Source organism: Capricornis sumatraensis, chromosome 22 (assembly GCF_032405125.1).
Source record: "Capricornis sumatraensis isolate serow.1 chromosome 22, serow.2, whole genome shotgun sequence".
Classification (NCBI taxonomy): domain Eukaryota; kingdom Metazoa; phylum Chordata; class Mammalia; order Artiodactyla; family Bovidae; genus Capricornis; species Capricornis sumatraensis.
In genome coordinates, this window is record NC_091090.1 from 24,919,816 (window position 1) to 24,928,754 (window position 8,939).

The 8,939-nt window shown below is 45.3% G+C and overlaps 1 protein-coding gene across 4 annotated transcripts in view; it reads right to left on the minus strand.

Moving 5' to 3' along the window:
- The window catches only part of ADGRF5 (adhesion G protein-coupled receptor F5), a 113,102-nt gene extending 105,829 nt beyond the window's left edge, over positions 1 to 7,273 (minus strand). For all 4 annotated transcript variants that reach the window (XM_068961034.1, XM_068961032.1, XM_068961033.1 and 1 more), the window contains exon 1: positions 7,093 to 7,273. The gene's annotated coding sequence lies outside the window, so the exon portion shown is untranslated. The remainder of the gene's footprint in view (positions 1 to 7,092) is intronic.
- Positions 7,274 to 8,939: the final 1,666 nt, after the last annotated feature.

Here is an 8,939-nt window from a genome sequence, read left to right on the forward strand (position 1 = left end):
TCCTCTTCGCTGGTAATCCCCGACACAGCCCTGAGCTTGGCAGCCTTCACCTTCCCCGGGGTGGGGAGAGACTGACCAAGGCCTGAAAACTCTCCAAGCATAGTGTGTCCATTTAGTAACAAATGAGGACTCTTCCTCTGCAAGGGCAAAAAGCCAAACCAAAACAAAACAAAAGCAAAACACACAGACCCTCCAAACAACAAAAACCCCTGGAGACTTGATGGCAAATATTCTTACAAGAGGGCTACCCAGGTGGCTCGGTGGTAAAGAATCTGCTTGCCAATGCAGGAGATGTGTGTTCCATCACTGGGTAGGGAAGATCCCCTGGAGGAGCAAATGGGAACCCGCCTCAGTATTCTTTGCCTGGAGAACTCCATGCACAGAGGAACCTGGTGGGCTACAGTCCGTGGGCTGGCAAAAGAGGTGGACATGACTTAGCAACTAAACACAACAAATTGTATGTCACTTTAGAGAGAAGACTTTCCACCGACTAACCCAGCACTAACCGAGCTTCTGACAATAGTTTCTTAGAGTCAACTTAAAGTATATTAGGGCCAAAATACAAAACTTTAAGTGGGAGTCTAGTTTGGGTCGGTTTATTTGTAATGCTGCATGTTATTTCTCCTCAAACTTATAGGATGTGAGGTTTGTTGCATCCATTTTGCAGATAAATCAAGAATCAGAAACTAATCTAGAATAATATGAAAGATCTAGGTGGTTCAGGTGTCAGATTTCTTTTCGTGTGTGTGTGTGTGTGTGTGTGTGTGTGTATGTGTGTGTGTCTGTTGGGGCTGTGTGTATAGGCATCTATGATTAAAATAAAATATATATATATAATATGCTTTAAAACCACTTTATTAATTGTAATCTAACCCAGAGTTAGCCCCATTTCTGGGCTAGACCAGAGTCCACTTCACCGCAAGGGTGAGGATTGAGGAGATCCACAGCCAAAAATAGAAAGCTGAACCTTTGTTTCTGAAACGCCATCAGTGGTCTCTGAGATATTTTTAGATGAAATAAGCATACACATCTACTCATTTGAATGTGCCCAGAGCTGCCGGGGCGACCTGCACAGTGACCCCGGCCCTGAGGACCATGTAAACTTAAGGAATGACAGGTTCCAGATTTCACGGTGGGCGGGGTCACCCGGAGCCCTGCACTCAGGCCCCACACGGCCCTTTGTACTGTAACAATGCGCGGAAGCGCAGGCTTGTTAGAGGAAATTCCCAGGGCCTTAGTTTGGACGTTAGACAGTCGCTTTGCTATGCTGTGCTGCTTGCTAATGTGCATCTAAAAATAAACATGCTGCTCTGCATGGATTTCTCTGATTTTTGTCCTGCATAGTTGATTATATTTCAAAAGGATTTTTAAAAATTGTTTTCAAGAAACCTAGGTAAACCTGGAAAATAAAATATACTGTAGTTTTGTTTTGATTTGACAAAACACATCATCTGTTGATGTCCGCTTCTGTTGAAAGAACAACAGTTTCTTTTCCCTGAGATTTCAAAACAAAGACTGCTAAAACGAAAAGCATGCCAAGATGCTGCCCAAGCGACTGCGGAAAGATGTGAGGGATAAAAATGACAAGACCAGAACGTTCTTCTGAGTCCTAGAAGGATGAAGTATGAGCAAAACATCCTAGGGAGCAGTGGATGCTGAGTACAGGTCCCTCTCTGCCTAAGCTAAATTCTGCTTTTCATAAAAGTCTCCAGGTCCTTAGCTGGCAGAAAGTTGTTATCATGCGGCTCACTTAGCAGAAAAGGAAAGGTGGGTGGAAAATAATGGTTGGTGAACTTAGAGCAGACAGCCAGCTACAGCCAGTTCTCCTCTTCCCCCCAAAGGGAAATACTTCACTTACAATCCCTGCAATTTAGAAGATGGCATTACTTTACTTTGCACTTCTTAAAATTAGATTTCTGGCATAGAGAATGGACTTGTGGACCCAGCAGGGGGAAAGAGAGGGTGGGATGAATTGAGAGAGTAGCTCTACCGTGTGTAAAATAGATAGCTAGTGGGAAGTTGCTGTGTAGTGCATACAGCTCAGCCAGTGCTCCAGGATGATTTAGAGGGGTGGGAGGGAGGCTCAAACGGGAGGGGATACAGTAATAGCCATACTTCCAGTGGATTCACCTTGTTGTATGGCAGAAACCAATACAATGTTGTAAAGCAACTATCCTCCAATTAAAAATAAAAATTTTAAAAAAAATCAGATTTCTGGATGACAAAGAATACATAGTTATATTGCTGTGCTTTTGTTTTATAGATAGAACAGAAATCAAGGACAAAGATTTGAGTCTTGCTATTACTTGCCTGACCCCAGTGCAGTTGAAAATATCCTAAAATGTGGCAATTTGCCATCAAATAGAAACCTGTTTGTAACACAAGGAGTAACCCACAATCTAGTTGAAGAGTAACCCAAGAAGAGTGGTTTGGAGTGAACTTTTCCCATCTCATTGTTCTCCTTTCTTTTTTTCTTTTTCCTGGAAGTCGAACCTTTTGATTGTTGCTGCAAAGAACCTATTTAAAAAGCATCACAGACGATGGGTAGGGCTAGCTAGTCAAAAGGCAGCCTCAGGCAATCTGTAGCCTGATCATTTTTTTTTGGATACCTTTATTTGGTGGCTTGGACTTGAACCCTGATATCACAAGGCTCTTAGGAGATTTGAGCGGGAAAGACCTTGAGGTCATCACCCACACTCCACCCAGTGCAGGCATCCCTTTGGGAACATCCCGGCCGTGCTTCCAGGGTCCTGGAATACTGCCCAGAACAGGGCGTTCACCCTGCCACAAGGCAGCTTACCCAGCTTAGACAATTCTGATGGTGGGTAAATCGTTCTGTACATTGAGCTAAGACTTTTTACCTTATAATTTCCACTCATGTTGACCACTTTTCCCACACACAACCACCTTTAAATATTTGAAGGCAGCATTCATGGGCTACGGGGCTTCCCCAGTGACTCAAATGGTAAAGAATCTGCCTGCAATGCAGGAGACCTGGGTTCGATCCCTGGATTAAGAAAATCCCTTGGAGAAGGGAATGGCAACCCACTCCAGTGTTCTTGCCTGGAGAATTCCATGGACAGAGGAGCCTGGCGGGCTACAGTCAGTGAGGTCGCAAAAAGATGGACACAACTAAGTGGCTAACACTTTAACTTTCGTGGACTACAAGAGTTACTTCTTACTCCAAATATCCCCTGGTTCCTTCAACTATTCTGCACATGACTTTTTTTTTTTAATCATTTTCACCATCTTGGTTAGCTTCCTCTTTTGAGATCTGATCTATTTTTTGAGGCAACATATTCGGTACTTTATAAATGACTAATCTTTACTACCTTGCTTGGTAAATATCTGCATTTTCAGAAAGAAATCTAAGACTCAATATATAACCACCTATTAAAGGAAGTGGCAGATGGAGGATTCAGAAGTGGGTCTGCCTCTTTCTAAGCCCACTCTATGCCTTTGATGAAAAAAAAAAAATGTTCATCCGGTACAGGCGAGCTTGATCTCAGACACATCCCGAGACCCACAACAGGCCCACGACGCCTCACGCAGGCGAACCTCTTTTTTCTGTCGCTACAAGGTGTAATGCTAACTTGAGAGGCTAGGAAATGACCGGCAGAAAATACTTTGCCTGCTAGGTGGCAAGGTTGGTTGTGCAGGAAATGTTGAGGCAAAGAGATGCTCAAGGAATAGGAATCAAGAAGGAACTCAGGATGTCTGGAAGGCATTTCATTTGGAAGCTTCACACAATGATGGAGCAGGAAGGGAAGGCTCAGACAGGGGAAGGGTGGTCCCTTGCAAAAGCCTAAAGAGTCTGTTGCAGCCTAAGCCTGGTGGTTGTGTCTGGAGAACAAATAGAAAGCATTTGTTTCCTCCCAGCTGTGTATGCACTCCACGCAGGTACAAAGCTTGGGGACAAAGGAAACCAAGGCTGGCTCCCAACCTCTGATTCTGGGTGAAATGAACACAAACTAGAAAAAACCCAATGCAATCAGGACGGAAGTCCTCGCAGCCATGCCGCACGCAGCTGGGGTCCGGGATGTCTTCTTTGTTCCGTGTCTCATAGGTTCCTGGATTTTTCGCGCACTACTTGGTGGAGCTACTTCCTTCTCTTCTCCTGGCTGTTTTCCAGAAGCAGAGATTGCCTGAGGATGACACTACCTCCCTCCTCGCCTGCCCTACTTCAAACCAGCTCTCCACCCAGCAGCGAATGCCAAGCGGACTCCTCAAAGCTGCAGGGCGCTGCTCCCTGGAAGCCACTGCCTCGTTGTGTTCCGTGGAAGGTGACAAGGACAATGTAATGGCTAAGCCCTGGGCATATGAAATGACTCCCTTAAGATCTCCTCTTTGCCAGTCTGACCCAGGGAACAACCGAGCCCTGCTTTTCAAGTCCTCCGGTGACATGACAGACCTGAGTGCATAGGGTCCCTGGATAGTATCTTCTCTGTTCGCTCTTGAAGACAGGGGCTTTTTTTCTTTATTGCTCTCTGTCTTGTTCACCAGTTGAGAAAATCCAGGTCCACAAGATGGATGTGGCCCCACCCAACAAGGTCACTTGGCAAGGGAGTTGCACGTAATGGACTAAATCAGATGCTGAAACACAGCCCAACTTTCTTTCTACTAAATCACTCTGCCTTCGAACTCCTGCTGTCTTTACTTGGATGTGCCAGCTTTGGTTAGAGATGAGGCTTCCAGTTTTCCTTCAGGCTTTTTGAGAAGCAGCAAGCTCAAGGAAAATAAAAAAACACACCCTCTCTGTGGGCAACTACATGGAGGCAGGACTCACATCTCTGTCTTCGGGCATCATATTCCTTGAGAGTAACACTGGAACTGGTGTGGGAAAGGTGTTCGATACATATTTGCTGAAAAATGAGTAAGTCTCCGTCTTGGAGAGTCGGAGAATGGAGTGGTGGAGAATGGGGGCATTGATAGAGAAACACCTCCCAGGAGAAGCTATTCATGGTGAAATTAAAAAAAAAAAAAGATTCAAAAAGGTATAGCACATGGGAGGTACTCAAAATATGTGGTGAAGAAAAGAATCCAGCAAATTTCATAAAGGAGAGTGTGGGAAAATGTCATAGAGATTGGCAATCTCCTTGGAAAACTCCAAACTCAAGATCTCAGTCTGAAGATATGGGGTTCTTGGGACAATGTATCCATTCATGGGTCCATCCATCCATTCATTCATGAATTCAAAAACACTGAGTACAAGCTATGTATCTGGCATTGGTTCAAGGATTATGCATTCAGAAATCAATGACCAGTAACTCCTCAAGGATGAAAATAAACCTAGCAACCATCATTTAATGTACTAAGGGCTATGGCAGAAGCATTTTGGTAAGTGCCATAAAATCACAGACTTGAGGCGCACTTAGTATAAGGTGGACTGGATGAGGCGGGTGGAGAATCAGCCTGCAATGAGCAGTTGGGTGGAAAAGATGAATGAAGTTATTGGGGACAGAGAGAACTGCACACCTAGACACTGGCAGGCAGCAGAGCCCTCACGTATTTATAAGGTACTGGATACAGCTGGAAAGTCAGGAGTGAGAGGTGAGGCTGGCAGGATGATAATGATCAGAGTTTAAGCTGGGGCTTCACAAACTTTAGTGCATGTGAACTACACAGGGACCTGGTTAAAATGCAGATTCTGTCAATCTGGGAGGGGATGGAAAACTAGCATCTCTAACAAGCTGCCCTTGCAGCTTGTCCTGAGGCAGCCAGTCCCTGGACAACCTTATAGGAAGCAAGGCTAAAAGCAGTGGGGTGCAAAGGAAGTATTTCACTGAAAAGTGACATTATCAGAATTGCATTTTCCCAAGAACCCTATAGCAGAGTATGGAGAACAGAATGGAAGGAGACTGTGGCTGGGGTGAAATGCAAAAGTGGCAAGAAATTTTCAGCATCTGAAAGAAATAAAGTTCAGGAAAGAAAAGAGCTGTAAGGGAAAGAACTGTCAACGTTCAAATAAACAGGTGTAAGTTGACTGATATTTTATGGACTTACTATAAAATATTTCTCCTAGAGAAAGAGTTGCTTATGAGGACAAAAATGAAACAATAAAAACATAAGAGGCAAAAAAAAATCATAGAAACATGCTGTGTGTAGTGTTATTTGAATAAACCTTGACCAACCGCCCCCCACCTCAACCCCCGCTTTGGGTCTCAGTGGACACATCATCTCAAGCCCCAGTAAGGACTGAAAAAGCAACCAGCTAAAGGAAGCAAGGCTTCCCAGGTGGCTCACTGGTAAAGAATCTGCGTGCCAATGCAGGAGACAAGAGTTCAATCCCTGGGTCGGGAAGATCCTCTAGAGAGGGAAATGGCAACCCACTCCAGTATTCTTTCCTGGGAAATCCCACGGACAGAGGAGCCTGGCAGGCTACCCTCCATGGGGTGGCGAAGAGTTGGACATGACTTAGTGACTAAACAACAACAAGGGAAACAGGATCCTGTAGACGATAATCACAAGAGAGCAAATAAAATTAGCTTTCTCAGCCATCACTTGAGAGGCACTTGCATCTAGCTTCAGGAAGCTTCAGGAAGAACAATTGATTCACAGCAAGTTCTGGAAAACAACACGGCAGTCCACCAGATCCTGAACACAGTGCTTGTTTATTTCTTATAACTCAATAGCACCCCAAATTAGAAACACCTATTTATACTTGTGTCAGAAAATCCCCTAGGACATCTTTAACTGAAAGGAACAAAACTCAGAAAGGACTAACAAAAGAAAAATCTAAGGAGGGGCTTATATTGCTGTAAAGGAAAGGCAGGTGGTAAACTTTTTAACTTTATATTGAAGCCTCCAAATGCAACTTCTCGTGAGATTTCTCTCCAAAGGGAAGAAGACTCAGCTCCGTGTTCTAGGTACTCTGCGGGGCGGCATTCTTTATCCAAAGATGCACAAATTCAAAATCCCCAAAGGTCTTCTCCCCTCTCACTCTTTTCCTTCCACATTCCTATAAATGAATAAGCCTCAACCAGATACACAGGTTGAAAACACACAGCCTATGAGAAAAGCCATGTGGACACGCAATTCAGAACAGCCTGGTTCACAGTCAACAAGACAAAAAAAATCCTTACAGGAACCCACCTTTCTCTTCTGTGCTTTGCAGGCTTCTGAAATTTAATCCTGTATTGGAAAGCCCCCAAAGAACCACTTTGGGAAGGTGGCACTGAAGCGCCTCTGGTTCAATATCAGCCGTGGGAGAGTGGGGTTTTCCCGAGACCAGACTCCAGCTCCTTGGACTCACAGGGACCTCAGGGAGCAGAGGTGAACTGCCGTCTAGTCTCTGTTGCAGGAAGAAGCCGACAGACTCAGTGTGGCTGGAGGTGGAGGCGGAGGCTGGGGGAAGGGAAGTTATACAGGAGCCTGTGTTAAATCTCTTCACGATTTCCTGTATTAGGTGCTGGTTGCTTCTCTCCAGGCTCCCTGGAGGAAATAAGACATTTAAACGTGTCCTTTGGCCACTGGCAAGAAGAGAATAAACATGCTAAGAATCGTGGAAATGAAAATTTGCAGGACTGGTGGGCCAGCTAGCTTAACCTTGCACCAAGTGCTTTCTTCCTGAAGTTTCTCCAAGTGTTTAACTCTGCAAAAGTCAAGAACGTCCTCATCCTCTTGTAGAGAGCTGAAGAATTTTCTGGCCGCATTCCAGATGCTGTGATGTGGAGCCATTGGTCAGAGGCAGGCGGGAACGGGCCTGGGAAGGGTTGGCTTGCCAGTGAGGGACAGACCCCTTTAGCTCTGACCCTGGAAACGCTGATGATAGTCTGTGTCTAATTCTGGAACACTTCCTCAAACTCTCTGGCCATGTTCCCCTAGGGTTTAAAGAATTCTCTGAGGGCTAATATCTCTAGATTGCTAGCAACAGGACTCCTCTCTACATAGCTGGTAGGGTTCAGTGCAAGATGAAAATGTGAAGCTCCTTCAAAAATTAGGGATTTTGAAATGGGGAAACTTCCCTAGTGGTCCAGTGGGTAAAACTCTGCTTTCACTGCAGGGGGTACAGGTTCAATCTGGCAGGGAAACTAAGATATTATGTGGCAGGTCCGAAATAATAAAAAATTGAGAAAAAAAAAGAATTTTGAGAAGGTAACAGCAGATCTTTAAACCAAGTGCAAGACCCTTCTGAGGAGGGGAGTCGTTTGTGGCTTGTGTAGCTAGTATCTCCGTGAGGCCCATCTACCTTAGAGTCACCAACCACAAGTTCATGTGCTTGAAACACACTAAGGCCAACCAAACTGAAACATCAGGCTTCAGAGCAGAGAAAGGTTTAATTGCAGGGCTGTGGAGGGGAACAAGGGGCACACCCCCCTCAAGTCCTACATTCCACAAAAGGTTTCAGCAAAGCATTTCCAAAGGCCGGATGAGGAGTGAGGTTGAAGAATGTGTGATAACTGGAGAACAGTTCTCTGATTGTCTGGTGATGAGGTAACAGGACAGGGTCACAGGGGTTAACATTAAGCTTAGGTGCCGGAAGCTCCCAGGGCTAGTGCTCATGATCAACACGTAGTTAATTTCCTCTGCTTGGTGGTGGTTTTTAACATCTGAAAAACTCAGGAAATATGCATGAAATACAATTATCTGGGCACTCTGGAGAGGAACTAAAGCAGAGGATGTAGGGGAGGGGTTCTCCTCGGAAAGATCCCATGGTGTCCAGCTGGAAGGTTGGAACCGTGGGCATGCTGGGTCTAATAAGTTCTGTCATCAAGAGGCTGGACTCTGGCTATTTCGTTCTGAGGAGCGACAGCCAGACTTTGAAGGACAGGGCACTCAGAAGCTGGTGCAAAGCGGCAGAGGCTGGGTTGCGGGTGTGAGCAGGCACAGACCACAGACACATCCTTGAGCTAAAATCCCCAGTGGTTTCCTGGACGTTCTTTGGTCCACCACTTTGCCCTCATCCATTCTTTTCCCTGAAGTCAGTGCGTGCATGTTAA